Source organism: Numida meleagris, chromosome 5, assembly GCF_002078875.1.
Source record: "Numida meleagris isolate 19003 breed g44 Domestic line chromosome 5, NumMel1.0, whole genome shotgun sequence".
In the NCBI taxonomy this organism is placed as follows: domain Eukaryota; kingdom Metazoa; phylum Chordata; class Aves; order Galliformes; family Numididae; genus Numida; species Numida meleagris.
Window position 1 is genome coordinate 38,943,826 of NC_034413.1, and position 13,455 is coordinate 38,957,280.

Genomic DNA, 13,455 nt, shown 5'->3' on the forward strand with positions numbered 1-13,455 from the left:
ACTCACTGCAAGAAATTCATAACAGGTCCTGATATAAACACTAACAGGGAATTAAATTGGTATTTGAATAGTAAATGCATATCAAAATTTAAAAGGAAAGAGACTAGCTCTTTTATCTGCAAAGAAGCTGCTCAAGGAATGTATGGGATAAAAGCCAGCAATGCTCTGAAAAAAATTCCATCAGTGACACAAGAACAGAAGTAATGAACAACTCACTTGAGCTTCATGCAGATGCTCCAAAGTGTTTGTAGGGACAGCAATCACAGTTTACACAGCCACTGGTCTACCAAAGCCAGCTCCTGGCTTGTTACGCCCACAGTTCACCTAAAGCCCTTCCAAAGCAGGATTGCATTAGCTCCAGACTCAGCCAGAGCTGCGAGACAAGGGCCATGACACACAGAAACAACTCCCTTAGGAAGCAGTGGCTCCCGCCTTCTAGCATGGCAGCAAGACAGCCAAAACCCACCCACACATCTCAGTACTGCCGTGCTGCTTCTACCTGCTGGAGAAGGCAGGAGAATATGGGGGATGTAGGAGAGAGCAATTACCTCATAACCTCTTCTGTGCACCCACACAGCTCCAGACTGAATTCCTGACCCATAACACACCACCACCTGCTGCTGCTGACTGGTCACCAACACAGAAAGAGGCTGTGTTAGCACAGTGCTTAATGAATCCCTACTTCCCTCCTGATAGTCTCACAATAGGGAATTTTAAACCTCCAGAGTTAGCCCTTTCCGGATTGCAGACGCACTGAAGGGGAAATACTAAACAAAATGAAATACAGGTTGAACATTAGTGTAAGATACTGAGTCAAGCTTCTATAAATCACAGTGCAAACCGGTGAGTTCTATCCTACTAACAGTCTCAGCAGTCTGCAACCCTTCTCTGTTGCACACATAAATATTCAGAAGCACACAATACCAGCTGCCCTGGGGGAGCAGAATAATATCAGCTCTACATTGCTGCCACGGCTCCCAGCTTTGCAGTCTCCAGCCCACCTGCCGTCATCCTGGGCTGCTTTGTGTCTGTGATGGATGTGCATGGACTCTTTTGTTGTGTTCCTATGAAAAAGCACCCGTAATATCTCCGAATTCTAACATTTCAAGTAGCTCTAATTCAGCTTCCAGCTCTGCTCTTTGTCTGCTAAAAATAACTTACATTTAATTGCAACTGGCTACAATTTTCTAATTCTCTGTGACCCCAATTGTCTAAATCTATTACCCAAAGACAGCCACAGTAATCCTTAATGAAGGTGTGGGTATGATGCAGCATGCTAGGGGCCATCTGGTTGCCAGGTGTTTCCTGGCTTAGCTTTTCCTCACAGCACACATCCCTCCTCCTCCTCCTCTAATTCTAAGAAAGACAATTTCCACCTCAGGACATTCCTCCATTAAAGACACGGGCAAGGGTCTTACTGCAAGCAAGTTGATTTTCTGCCTGCAACAGGGAGCCTTGAAGGGCTGCATGTTACCGTATCTTCCCATAACCAACAGCAAAAGACTGTCAGCAGGAAGGGAGCCAAGTGCAATGTTTTCATGGTCATCTTACATCTTCACATCCTTCCCTTACAACTAAAAAACTGAACTAAAAGATAACGGGGCATTCTTTTAGAGCTATCAGAACTATCCATTTGAAGAGGTGATTGAAAAAAACACAGGGCAAAATTCTCAACCAGTGTAATTTCACATATTTCAAAGAGTAACACAATCTATTCAGAGACATTAGATCCTATATTCTACTTTCAAAAGGGGGGCATCAACTTCCCTGAAATCCCTGTCTTTCAGACTGGAAAAGGCCTTCCTACTCTCAGTTACATATTCCTGTCCTTCCTCAGCACTCTGGAGAATTTTAGAGAAGTGGGTTGGCAGAAAGTGAGTCCTTTCTGCACAGTGCTAGGGTTGCCCTGGCTCAGCTTCCTGAGCTGGCTTCCCACGGGGTCAGGCAAGGACCAGGCGCCATGGGAGCAAACAGGGGCAGGACCCCCAGAGCACTAGCTGAGATAAGCCTTGGCTGCCAAGAGACCGCATCCCAGGCTACTAAACTGGGAGGCTGCTGCTGGTTCCCAAGCCAAAGGGGACCTCTGTTGCTGCCCTAGTGTTTAGTTTTCATAAAGCAGCTCAGATTTCAGGCTAAACCCAGCAAACACTTACTTGGGTTCTGGCAGTAGGCTATAGCAGCATGAAACCCAGTCCTGAGTAGAAACAAGAAGTGGTGTTGATGGATGTGCAAAATGTCTCAGTATTTCTCAAACGGGACAGGCAAAACTAAATTTTGCTACAGTGAAGAGGAACAAAAAAGCCTGGTGACTCCTTCCTGTGTACCTTCCAGGAATGGGACACAGTGCTGGGAAGCCCCAGAGAGTCTGGCTTGAGGCTTTGGCTGTCTTCGGGAGCAAGTAAGTTAAAAACCAGCAGCTGCAGAGCAAACACACAAGTCAAAAGTGTTTCCTTTGAAGCCCCGCCTCTCTTCCTCAGCAGCCAGGAACTTGGAGCCCACAGGCCAGGGTCTACGGTGCCTATGCAGATGTCAAGGTAAAATCAAAATTTGCGCAAGCAAAACACAAAACCAATAGCACAGCTGTTATGAGCATGCTAGAGGCACTCAGAGCCTCACCTACCAGCACACACTGTCCATCCCACAGCGATCTTGGCACTATGATCCACAACTCCCATAAGCACCCCAGAGGAGGACCAACTCCCCATTTCACAATGCTCAGTGGGAGAATATCACAGGTTCTTTTTCCACAGTTTCATCTAATTATTTAGGAAATGAAGTCACATTTTTATCGTGGGCTTATTTATGTGGAGCTCTGCCCAGAGCAGTTTCAATGCAAAACGAGCGACTAAACTGAAAAGCAACAAATGGAAAGAGAGAGAGATAGACTGAAATGGGGTTGGAGCTACGCTACAAGGGGAAATTGCACAGTTCATTGCCAGTTGTGAAGGATTTTCAAATTCAGCTGTGAAGCAAATCCAGCATGGAAAGGGAAATATGAAGTGACTACACACAGCATCTTTATTCTTGCGGCTCACTTTCTGTCCATTTGACTTCACATTTTTTAATGTCTTTTATAAGCAGGAAAGTTTCTGCTATACAAATTATTTTTGCGAGCCTCAAACATTCTTCAAAGAGCTACTCATCTGCTTAGTGACACAGGCATGGGGCAGGGCTTGTTTACTAATCTAGGAGGATTACACTTCAATCTAGATCATGCCTTGCCTGCAGGTAAGGGCAGTAGAGCAAACAGTAAGTATGCCAGACTTTAAAACTGTATGAGGGGAAGAGCGTCCCAAAGAAAGTTAAATTTGTATCACATTTGGATGGGGAGAAGAAGGGAGCACTGGGAGACAGCTGCTTCTTTGTATCTATTGTACAACAGTCTCTGGAAATCCCGGACAGGCAAATTCTTTCCCTCCTGTCGCCTTAACTCTGAAAATAAACTTACCAGCTACAGCTGAAACAAGTCTCCGGAGCAAGCTTTTCAAATAAAAATGTAACACATGCATCAGACCGCTCTTCATGCCTTTTAAATAAAAGCATAGGTCACTGCCCCACCAGAAAAAAGAACTGGTATTTCACTTACCTTCGCTCTCCTTAAGGCAAGTGAGGCAAAGCCACCAAAACACTGCCAGAAAAGACACAAAGCACACGCTGCATCTCAAATAGTAATTCTCTTAAAAAAGCACAGATGAGTGACTATGCAACGTATTCATGGTTTTGGTATATATCTGAGTGGTTGCTACAGTGGAAGAACAATAACATCACAAAATTCTCCTGCCCATCCCAGGGCAATGACAGATCGCTTACACCACTGCATGCCAGATAAGCAATGTCACTGACGCTGATCTTGCAATAATTTAAGATGCAAAAGAAAATTCCACCTGTTTGAGAAAAATCTGTGAGTATACAGAACATATTAGAAACAAAAATAACTCAGATCTTTCAAAATGTCTGAAACCTCAGAACTGAAATTCACATGCGAATGTCAGGGCAATAGGGGGCAAAACAATCACTTGATGCTGACAAACAGACAAAGATATTTCATACTAATGGCCTATCGTGCCAATTCTGCAATAGCAGTAACCATAGTTTCATATCCTTAAGTACGAAAAACATGTGGTTTGCCCAATATTTTTTCCCAGATTCTTATTCTCTCCGTCTACTTTTAATAGGCTGTAAAATAAATTCAGTTCTGAAGCATTTAATTCAAAGTGTAAACAAGTAACTTAATCTTAGTGCTCCTCTCACCATGATGCACTATCCCCAACACTTGAAGACAATGGACAATTTATGACTCCACCCAAAAAAAAAAAAAAAAAGAGTATCTGCTTTATAACCATCATCAGCATTTTTATCTGCTGGCTCAGGATTAGTAAAATCAAATCAACACTGTCAAAACAGGAAGGTACATACTTCACACCGATTAAACTCTGCCACTGTCAGCTTCTTAAAAAATTAGCTGTAATAAGAGGCTACTCTCTCATGAATAACAGTGCTACAGGACAACAAGCAGAATCAAGTTCATAAAGAGATTTCAAAGCAAGATTGTGTCACCTTAGCATCTCCAAAACCAGCAAATGAGAATTGAGCCAATAAATAGGGCAAAGACCTGGAAAACTTGCACTAAAAACCATGACTACCAGAGTCTCAGTTCCGTCCTGCTAGGAGCTGTGGGTCTGGCATTGCTTCAGCAGGTACTACTTGCCTCTTGGTGCCTCAAAGCCTGAGTTTGCAGTAAGGGCTTCAAAGATGACTTAGTCCGGATGAACCAAAGAACTGGAAGGTACCACAGTTACAGCTTCTGGGTGCACATCAAGCAACACCAGCAGCACCCGCACAGGTCATCCCTCACCCAAAAGCTGGCCTGTGAACGGACACACAGGCTGCAGAGATGAGTGATGGGAAAGGCCCGACTGACCTTCTGTGCCTGCTGGCAGTTGCGGTAACAATGCAGATCAGTGCCAGCATCCTGCTACCAGGTTACAGGAGCGGAGAATCCTAGTACATCTAAGTAAACACACACAGCCATCCAGGCATCTGAAGAACCAATACAATAAAGCCATTGTAAAAGTGATAAAATGTGCTCCTAACTTGAGGGTGACAGTAACCATCAACTAATTCAAACTCTGCAACATATTATTAATTTCACTTACTGCTAACACTGAACAAAGACAAGAAGGCAAAAAAAAAAACCTGACTGAATTCAGTTTTCTCACCAACAGAAGCAGTTTTGTACTACACATTTAAGAGTAGCTTTAATGTTGCATTTCAAATACTGACATTGTTTTACGCAATACTAGTAGCATGCTATTTGAAATGATCTAACTAAAGGATTATAACTATCACCTATAAAACATCGCTGCCAATTTTGACAAACAATAAAATTATATATATTGCCATGTTATGTCTTTTGTTCAACATCTCAGATATACATTTATTATATGCTGTAACAGACAGCACTGAGTAATATGAAACGCTTATATTAAATACTTTTCTTTTTCAGAAATGCAACCGGCTTGCTACACCCTGAAAGGCTTAACTTTGCAGAACACCATGGAATGAAAGCCCTTATTTACAGTGTTCTATCCCTTACTCCTTGGAATGAATCATGTTATTAACTGTTCCACCATTCTCCCTCCCCCCTCAACCCCCCCAGAAAAATGAGAGGCTTGTTTGGTTTTCTTTCTCTTTTTTTTTTTTTTTTTTTTTAATTACTCTCGTGTGTCTGCCAACTTTCTCTTTACTATTCCACAAAATATAAATATTTTCTCTCTCTAAACCAAAATAAATATACAGTTTCCTTCCTCCTGGTTGATGTGTTTCTCCAACATTTTTCTGAAGGAAAATTTTTAATGGGGCATCTAATTGATCATGTTAGAAAGAAGTGGTGAGGCGGTGGGGACAAAAAACTAGCTTGCCTCTCCTTTCAGACACATAAGAGTCCCACACCAAGCTGAAATGCCAGCTCCATTCTGGACTAGTAGCCACACAGACACCAGGTCCCAGGAGTATTTTGAGCATGCTGACAGATAGCCAGGAGCAGCATGCCAAGGGCCCAGCTCTTCCCCGCCTGTGCCACTGCAAACTGAGAACTACTCTGATGCAAAGTTGAAAAAGCTGGCTCTCCATGCAGCAGTCTCTCCCTCTGCAAGTGCTTGCTGTTAAGTTCTGTCCATTTTGTTAGAGAATAGTTCACCCTCACACTTTCATGGCTATCACCCAGCACTGCAAATTTTTTAATACAGGTGCAGGTAAGTGCTGAAGGAAAGCAGAGTAACCCTGCAGGCCAGGAAACAGCTTAGGACTGATACACCTGGGTTCATCTCTGATCCACCCCAAGCTGCTGGTTGACTAGCAGGACGGGATGTGAATTACTGAACATCCAAACCATCCCTTGAAGAGCAAGCACTACTCTCCTTTTTCTTTGCAAATTGTTCGGCTACACACCTGTCTCTCCACTTTGGGAGCCCCTAGAATTCCTCCTCAGCATTCTTGCACATTCTCTAATTACTGAAGGAAATAAAAGCTAGTATTGATTTCAGCATGAGTCAAGGAGAGCAGGCTAATGCCTAACTATGTGAACACAGTCTTACTGCAAACGGGAGCAGCAGCCTGCCTACTCACCACACCCTGCAATACTGCCCTTGAAGAGCAGCCTGAGACACCTGAAAAGCATGTCTGGCACCAGCAAACAGGAATCTGGTAGTGGAGGCACGGTGCTCATGAACATGCAGCTGCTGTTAATTAAGCTATAGCCCCAGTAGCTCAAACAAAGGTAGCAGCTCTGCTTTCTGAGTGATACCACATGGCCAGAGAAGGAATGGGTACCCAAACATATCTTGTGCAAGCAGATGAAAGAATGGGACAGGGACTTTCAAAGGAGCGGGGTCTCTATTCCAGAATCAGCCAGGGGACACTGGAATCATGTTAACCTTTGCAAGTGCTGGATGGTAGTGCTTGGAGTTGCTGCACAGTAGTGTGCAACCTCAGGTCCAGAGTCCAGGCAAATCCTCCCTGAGGAGATCAAATCTTTCTGCTCCAACCTGGCGGTCACAGAAAGGCTGCTGCAGAAAACAGAGTAATTTGGCATGGAAAGAGCTGGCTAGCAAACACAAGTCCCAAAATGTAACAATTCTGATCCAGACCTGAACTCTCCTTAAAGTCAAAGGATTTTGAACATGCAATTTCAGCCCATTTCACAGTAAACACAGGAACAAAGCTTTCTTCACAGTCCCTCTTAGTCTCTGAGCTTTCCCAGAGGGTAAGGTGGCCCTTACACTGGTGGCCTGGCGCCTTGCAATTGGCTGCACTGGCTTAACAAGTTACTTCAAATACCTTCTACAGAAAATGAAAAGAGGGGGAAAAAAAAAAAGTGAGAGAGAGACTTAGCTCTACCACAAAGCCAGATGAGGTGCCTTTGGGCACAGCCTGGACAGCACAGTGGTTGAGTTATGCAGGGAAGGGGGCCAAGCAATGCAGATCTGTTCTCATGGCCAGGAGATCCAGGTTTCTGGTCCCACAGTAAGGCACTCAGGTCCCTTCTGAAGGTCAGCAGCATTTCTAGCATGTCTGCTGTTCAAATCAGGATCAAATCTGGCCAAGGGCCAGAATTTTCAAAAACTCTGCTCTGAGCCTTTATAATATTCTTACCCTACGTTCTCATTTTGAGACATTTTCTCACCTCATTCATCAAAACTGACCCAAGATCAGAACCTAAGGAAATGTGGCAAGTTTCACACTGTGAGACAGCTGCTCTAACAGATAATGCATGCTCCTCAAAATAGAGCTGACAGCTTCCAGTTTTAAACCAGAAATCAGCCCCTCTCAGTCTCTCCAGAAAATGAAGTGAAAATGTAGGGTTAATTGAATCAATAGGTCTTATAATTAAATGCTGCCAAGTTAGCTGACATGACTAGACTATTGTCCTGAGGTTTTTTAATATTGTTCATCCACAGGTTGCATACACATTAAATACAGCTAATTTTGCAAACGGATACTGGAAATTTAATTTCAGTCTCCCTCAGGGAGAAAAACAACAAGTTTCGCAACAGAGAAGAAAGTTTTCATAGACTCAACTCACTGCAAGCTACTGCAATCTAGCTGCACTGGGGCTCGCAACGCTACCTACTGTCAGAAAACTCTTCCTAATCCTTCCCAGGGGCCTTGACCAACACAAGACAAGGAATATTCCTCAGATCCCTGCACCCAGGAGCACCACTTGTAAATTAAGGACGAGAATTTGCCTGTGGGGCTGAATTCTACCTACAAATCCGTAGTTCAAGAATTCACAGGTATAAACGATTATCCCCCTTGCGTGGTAAAGTATCCCAGCTTTTCAATAATAAGAAAACAAAGCTGAAAAGGGAATTGTCTTTTTCCAGATGGTGCAAGTTAGGTGCATACTCAATGAACTCAGTTTAGTTCTTTTGATTTTTTCCACCTGACACTCTTGCTTATAGCAGAGTCAACATCTTCCTCATATAGCTATGCATGCTTATTTCATCTGGAAGACAGACATCGTGTGCAAAAATAAACAAATACTTACTACATCGCATAAAGCTAGAAAAACAACGTTTAAAAATGCTAGAAAAAAAAACACCACGTTGGTCAAGACTACTGAGCCAGTACCTGTCTCTCTAATTACTCAAAACAATGAGATTTGATAAATCTCTGCATTACCAAGGTTGCCCAGGTCTCATATTTGCAGCATAATTCCTTTCAAGTTGGCACCCTAACAAAGCCACCAGATATTGAGTACCAACACTGAAACCATTGCCTCGTTAGCATTTTGAATGATTGTGACAGCTTCCTCTCCTCCCCAGTCAAGACAAAAGAATAAAGATCAGCTTCATTCATGTGACTGCTGTAGGGAAAAACACTAGTGAGTGTAAAACCATAAGGAGCAACTGCATTAGCCCATCTTTTCTTCTTAATAAAGCACCAAACAATTAGTGTTAAAGTAAAATGGGTCAATCAAGACCTCAAATCTTCTTAACAGCTAGCACAGTCAACCCATGTGGCCACAGCAATCCAAATTAACCCCATGGATGCATCAGTCTCTTCTTCCAATACCCAGAAAGCAATTACAAATGTCACATTTAATGTCCTTCTAAAACACCCCTCTGCAGCTTAGTAGCATAACCTGTGATTTACCCTACCCTTGAAAGAAAAGCTTTTTTCCTTTGCTGAGGCAGATGGCTTAAGAAACCACTCATTTCCATCAGTGTCTCTCTAAATCAGCTCCATCCTGTGGAAATCAGTCTCTTGCTGTTTTTTCCTTATTAGCTCAAATGCACTATGGAATCACTGCTAACAAGCACGTCTGTATATGAAGGAAAAGAACAGGGGGGAAAGGCACCAGCACATCTAAACACAGCAAGGCCTATAGTCTCCCTCAGTGTGTGTATGTGTTTGGGGAGGAATAAGCAATCTAGTGATTTCAAGGAACGCTGTTGACTTCCATGCCTTCTCTGGAGGTCCTCAGCGCCACCAAACATCATCAGGGGTTTTCCATAACTAAGCCCATATAAGCTGAATTTAAGCTATTTTCCTTTCCAAGTAAAAGAGTTTAAAACAGCCCTAACTTTAAAGTATGCTTAATGTTCATTTTCAAGAACAACTGAGCGTGTATTTAAACAACTGAATAAATCCAGACAGACAAAAGCAAGCATCTTTGAGTCTTCAGGAACAATTGTAGATACAATCATAGAATGGTTTTAGTTGGGAGGGATCCTTAAAGTCCACCTAATCCAACTCCCCTGCAATGAACATGGACATGTGCAGCTAGATCAGGTTGCTCAGAGCCTGGTCCAGCCTGGCCTTGAATGCCTCCAGGGATGGGGTAGGGCATCTACAGCATCTCTGGGCAACCTGTTCCAGTTCTTCACCACACATATTGTAAAATAAAAACACATTTCAAGTACACACATGGACTTTAAAGTAGCACACAAATGAAACATCCAGATCATCAGATAATTCAATCTAGAAGGTACCTTGGGAAGCCAGCTAGCCCTAGGGCTCAAGAACACTGCAGTTTTCCAAATTTTTGACTGTTACCCACTCATGTGTATATTAACTGCAACACTCCCTAATCCATTTCTGGATAAGGCTTCAATTTAGCAACAAATGTGCTGAAGGCATAAAATTTCTCTTAGGAGAACTCCAATAAAGCCAAAGGGTAAAAGGGTGTCTTTTATCTTTTGCAGAGCTAGAGGTTATACCAGATGAGTTCTCAGCACACTCACTGCCAGTACCCGATACTAGATGGAAAAGAAGTCTCAACTTTGGATAGACCCACAATTTATAGAGAAGCACTATCAGAGCTTGTTTTTTTTTTTTCCCTTCTTCTTAAGCTGGTTGTCATTTGTCTTATCATGGCATATCAGATTTCAGATCTGACAGATGCTGCATCTCCTTTATAAGTTCTGTCAGTACCTTCTGACTTTGCAGAGCTTGTAGTAATGAAGAGGCGATTTTTTGAAATCCATTATCGTCAAGTCCTCACAAGCTAAATTCTTTTTGACTTCTCCCTCTTCTCACTCCTTTAAGAAAACAAACCTGTCTCCAACACATGTATATGAAATGCCACATTTGGAGGTGACTGCTGAAATAGTCCAGCAGAGTCTGAAATAGGCCTCACCCACCCGTTTCTGTGTTTAGATATTTCCAGCAATTTCCATAGCTAAGACAACTGTTCAGTAAGAATAGGGTCGAACTTAGAGGGGCCAGAAACAGCTCTGGTATCAGTACAAAGAGCAAATATTTCCTCTCATGAATCCAGGTACACAGCTTTGCAAACAGTAACTCATGCAGAAAGCAGCATGATGCAGGCTGAAAGGAAGGGTATGCTTCTGAAAAACGTCTAGCAACAAGGGAATTCTTAACCCATGGACTGCAGCAACTCATTTAGGGACTACTGTGATCACTCACGTTCCAGCGCAGGACCTATGGGGTGATTAAATTATGACTTTTTTTGTCGACAGAATATATTTAAAGAGCGCAGCTAAGTAGGCACTGACATAACATACCATAACAATTACATCAGATCTCTAAATCAAGGGTTCAAATGCTGCTTTATGTAACAAACTGCATTATAAGCGCAATGAACTGCCCTCCACGTTCAAAGTGTGCTAAAATTCTCCACAGAAGAACAGCGACTTTTTATTCTCAGGATGACAGCTCTTTGGCTTCTCTCAAACACCCACAGGCAAACCACAATATGGGTGCAACAAATTATAAAGTTCCCTTAACCAAATCCTTTACATAAAGGGATGGAGAGGGAACTCACACCACTGCACCTCGCTGCCGAGATCGCCTCTCCTCCGGAGCCCTGCCATACAAGGACTCACTTGCTTTGTTTGTTTTCTCTCTGCAAATGGCCTCACTGAGCCAAAGGGGTGCAGTGCGTTGGTTCAGCTCACCTGTAAGGCTCTGCAGTGCTGTGGCCTGAGCGCCAAGACTTGGTACCACACCAAGTCTGGGGTTCTGCCTGCCGCCAAGTGCATTTAGAAAACAGGTGAAATAAAATGCACAGCCAGGAAGTCACTGGTTCCTAAACCGAGATGCTACTGAGGTGAGTTTGGGGTTTGTCCGCCGTCTTACATACCACGTTTTGAAAACATTAACCGCAGAAACACACACCCATCCACAAACTGACCCACACTGTCTCTGTGCTAACTGAAAAGAGTTTCTAGCACATGTCGGGAAGGTGTAGTCATCTACCAAGTAAGGGCACGGGAATTTTCATCACGTAAAGCTCTCTCTGCACATTCTCTTCCTCTCCTCAGCAAGGGCTGAGATGCTGTAATCATGTCATCCAGGAGGGAGGAAAGTGAGAGAAGCTATTGGAAACAAATACATCCTGCAGCTGAGCTCTTTTTGGGTGCATCGGATCTGATATCTGTAGTCAAGACATCCACCAGCACAGGTGGAAGGAAAGAGACTCCTTCACAAGGAGAAAAAAAAAAGGTCTGGGCAGGAAGGGGGAGAAACAGAACAGAAAGGAGACGTGCTTTCACCTTGCAAAGAACACATCTGAAAACAAAAGGGACAGGTTTGCTGACGGGGAGCAGCACAAGTGCTGGACAGCAAACGGTTCTTTGAGAAACGATGGAGAAAGAGTCGTGGACACAATGACATGACGGATCATGAGAAGGGATGGCAGAGATTTAGAATATTTTGTAAGAGTTACAATACGTACGTATACATCCCCTTCTAATTCACGATTTTCTGTTAGCAATCCCCTATATGTGAAAGCCTGAAATTTTATAACAGGAGGAAACCTACACGGAACGCCATCAACAAGTCAGAGAATATCTTTATTCAGACGAAAACTATAAGTTCCTGGTTAGCATCGGAAAACGAATTCTGTTGGCATGCTAAAGGCAGAAAGCAGCTCTGCTGGCACGCGGCACACCCCCTTCGTTCCCAGAGGTGTTCCACAAAGCACACCTTATTCAAGCGGCCGGTCGTCGTTAGTGTCTCAAACGCACACGCACCAAACTGAGGCGAGCAGTCTTTATTTGGCAGATGTCCTGCAGCGCAGCGCTGCGTGTGCCCGCGGCTCCTACCTGCGGCAGCTCGAGCGGGGCACGCTCCGCAGAACGGTCTCTTCCATAAAAAGGCTTTGTTCTTCGCCGCCTCGCTGCGGTTGCACCAGCCACCCTCGTTTCCTCCCCGCGGCTGATCCATCCAATGCGGGGCATTACGATTCTTCCCCCCTCCCCCCTCTCCCCAGCGCAAATTAGAAGCGCTTACACCCGCGGCACCCCCACGTCTCCGGCAGTGTTCTTTGTTCAGCCTCACAGATCCCGTTAGAGGAGCTTAGGGGGGGGCACGAGAGGACAGAAGGTGACATCCTTTACGGGGTTTTACCAGCTACGGATGCTCAGACCCCTAAGGGGAGCCGATCCGAGCCGACGGTTGCCAGGAGGATAAAACAAGCGCGTTCCGGGGGCGCGGCCGCGCCGCTTACCTGCGGGAGGTGAGCAGAGGCGACCCGCCGCCAAGCGGGGCCCCGCCGTCTGCCCGCGGCTCTCAGGCGGCGCCCGCGCGCTCGAGGGGGGGGGGGCGGCACGAGCCCGCCTCGCGCCTAACGGCTCCCAGCGGTCGAGAGGCGGTGGGGCGGCGCGAGACCCTCCCGCGCGCTGCCCTGCGAGGGACGCCGCGCGCCCAGCCCGCCGAGTCCCAGCCCGCCGAGTCCCAGCCCGCCGCCGACGGCGGCCGCTCGTTCCCTTCTCCCTCTCCCTCCGACGCCCGCCCGGCGGACCCCATCTCACACTCCCTTACCTGAGCACCGAGGGGCAAAGACGCAGCGCTCCGCCGCCCTCAGCCCGCCCCACCGCTCTCGGGGCTGTCGCCGGGACGCGGCCGCCTGCGCGCCGCGAGCCCCCGGGACCCGCCCCGCTCCTCCGCCCCCGGCCCCGCCCCGGCCCCGGCGCCGCTCCCGCAGGG

At 45.4% G+C, this 13,455-nt stretch overlaps 1 protein-coding gene across 23 annotated transcripts in view; it reads right to left on the reverse strand.

Annotated features, from left to right (window-relative positions):
- MAP2 (microtubule associated protein 2) overlaps positions 1 to 13,410 on the reverse strand; it is a 202,091-nt gene extending 188,681 nt beyond the window's left edge. For 20 of the 23 annotated variants that reach the window (XM_021398334.1, XM_021398333.1, XM_021398340.1 and 17 more), the window contains exon 1: positions 12,977 to 13,410. The gene's annotated coding sequence lies outside the window, so the exon portion shown is untranslated. The remainder of the gene's footprint in view (positions 1 to 12,976) is intronic. The other 3 variants (XM_021398337.1, XM_021398335.1, XM_021398332.1) reach the window with 1 other exon arrangement.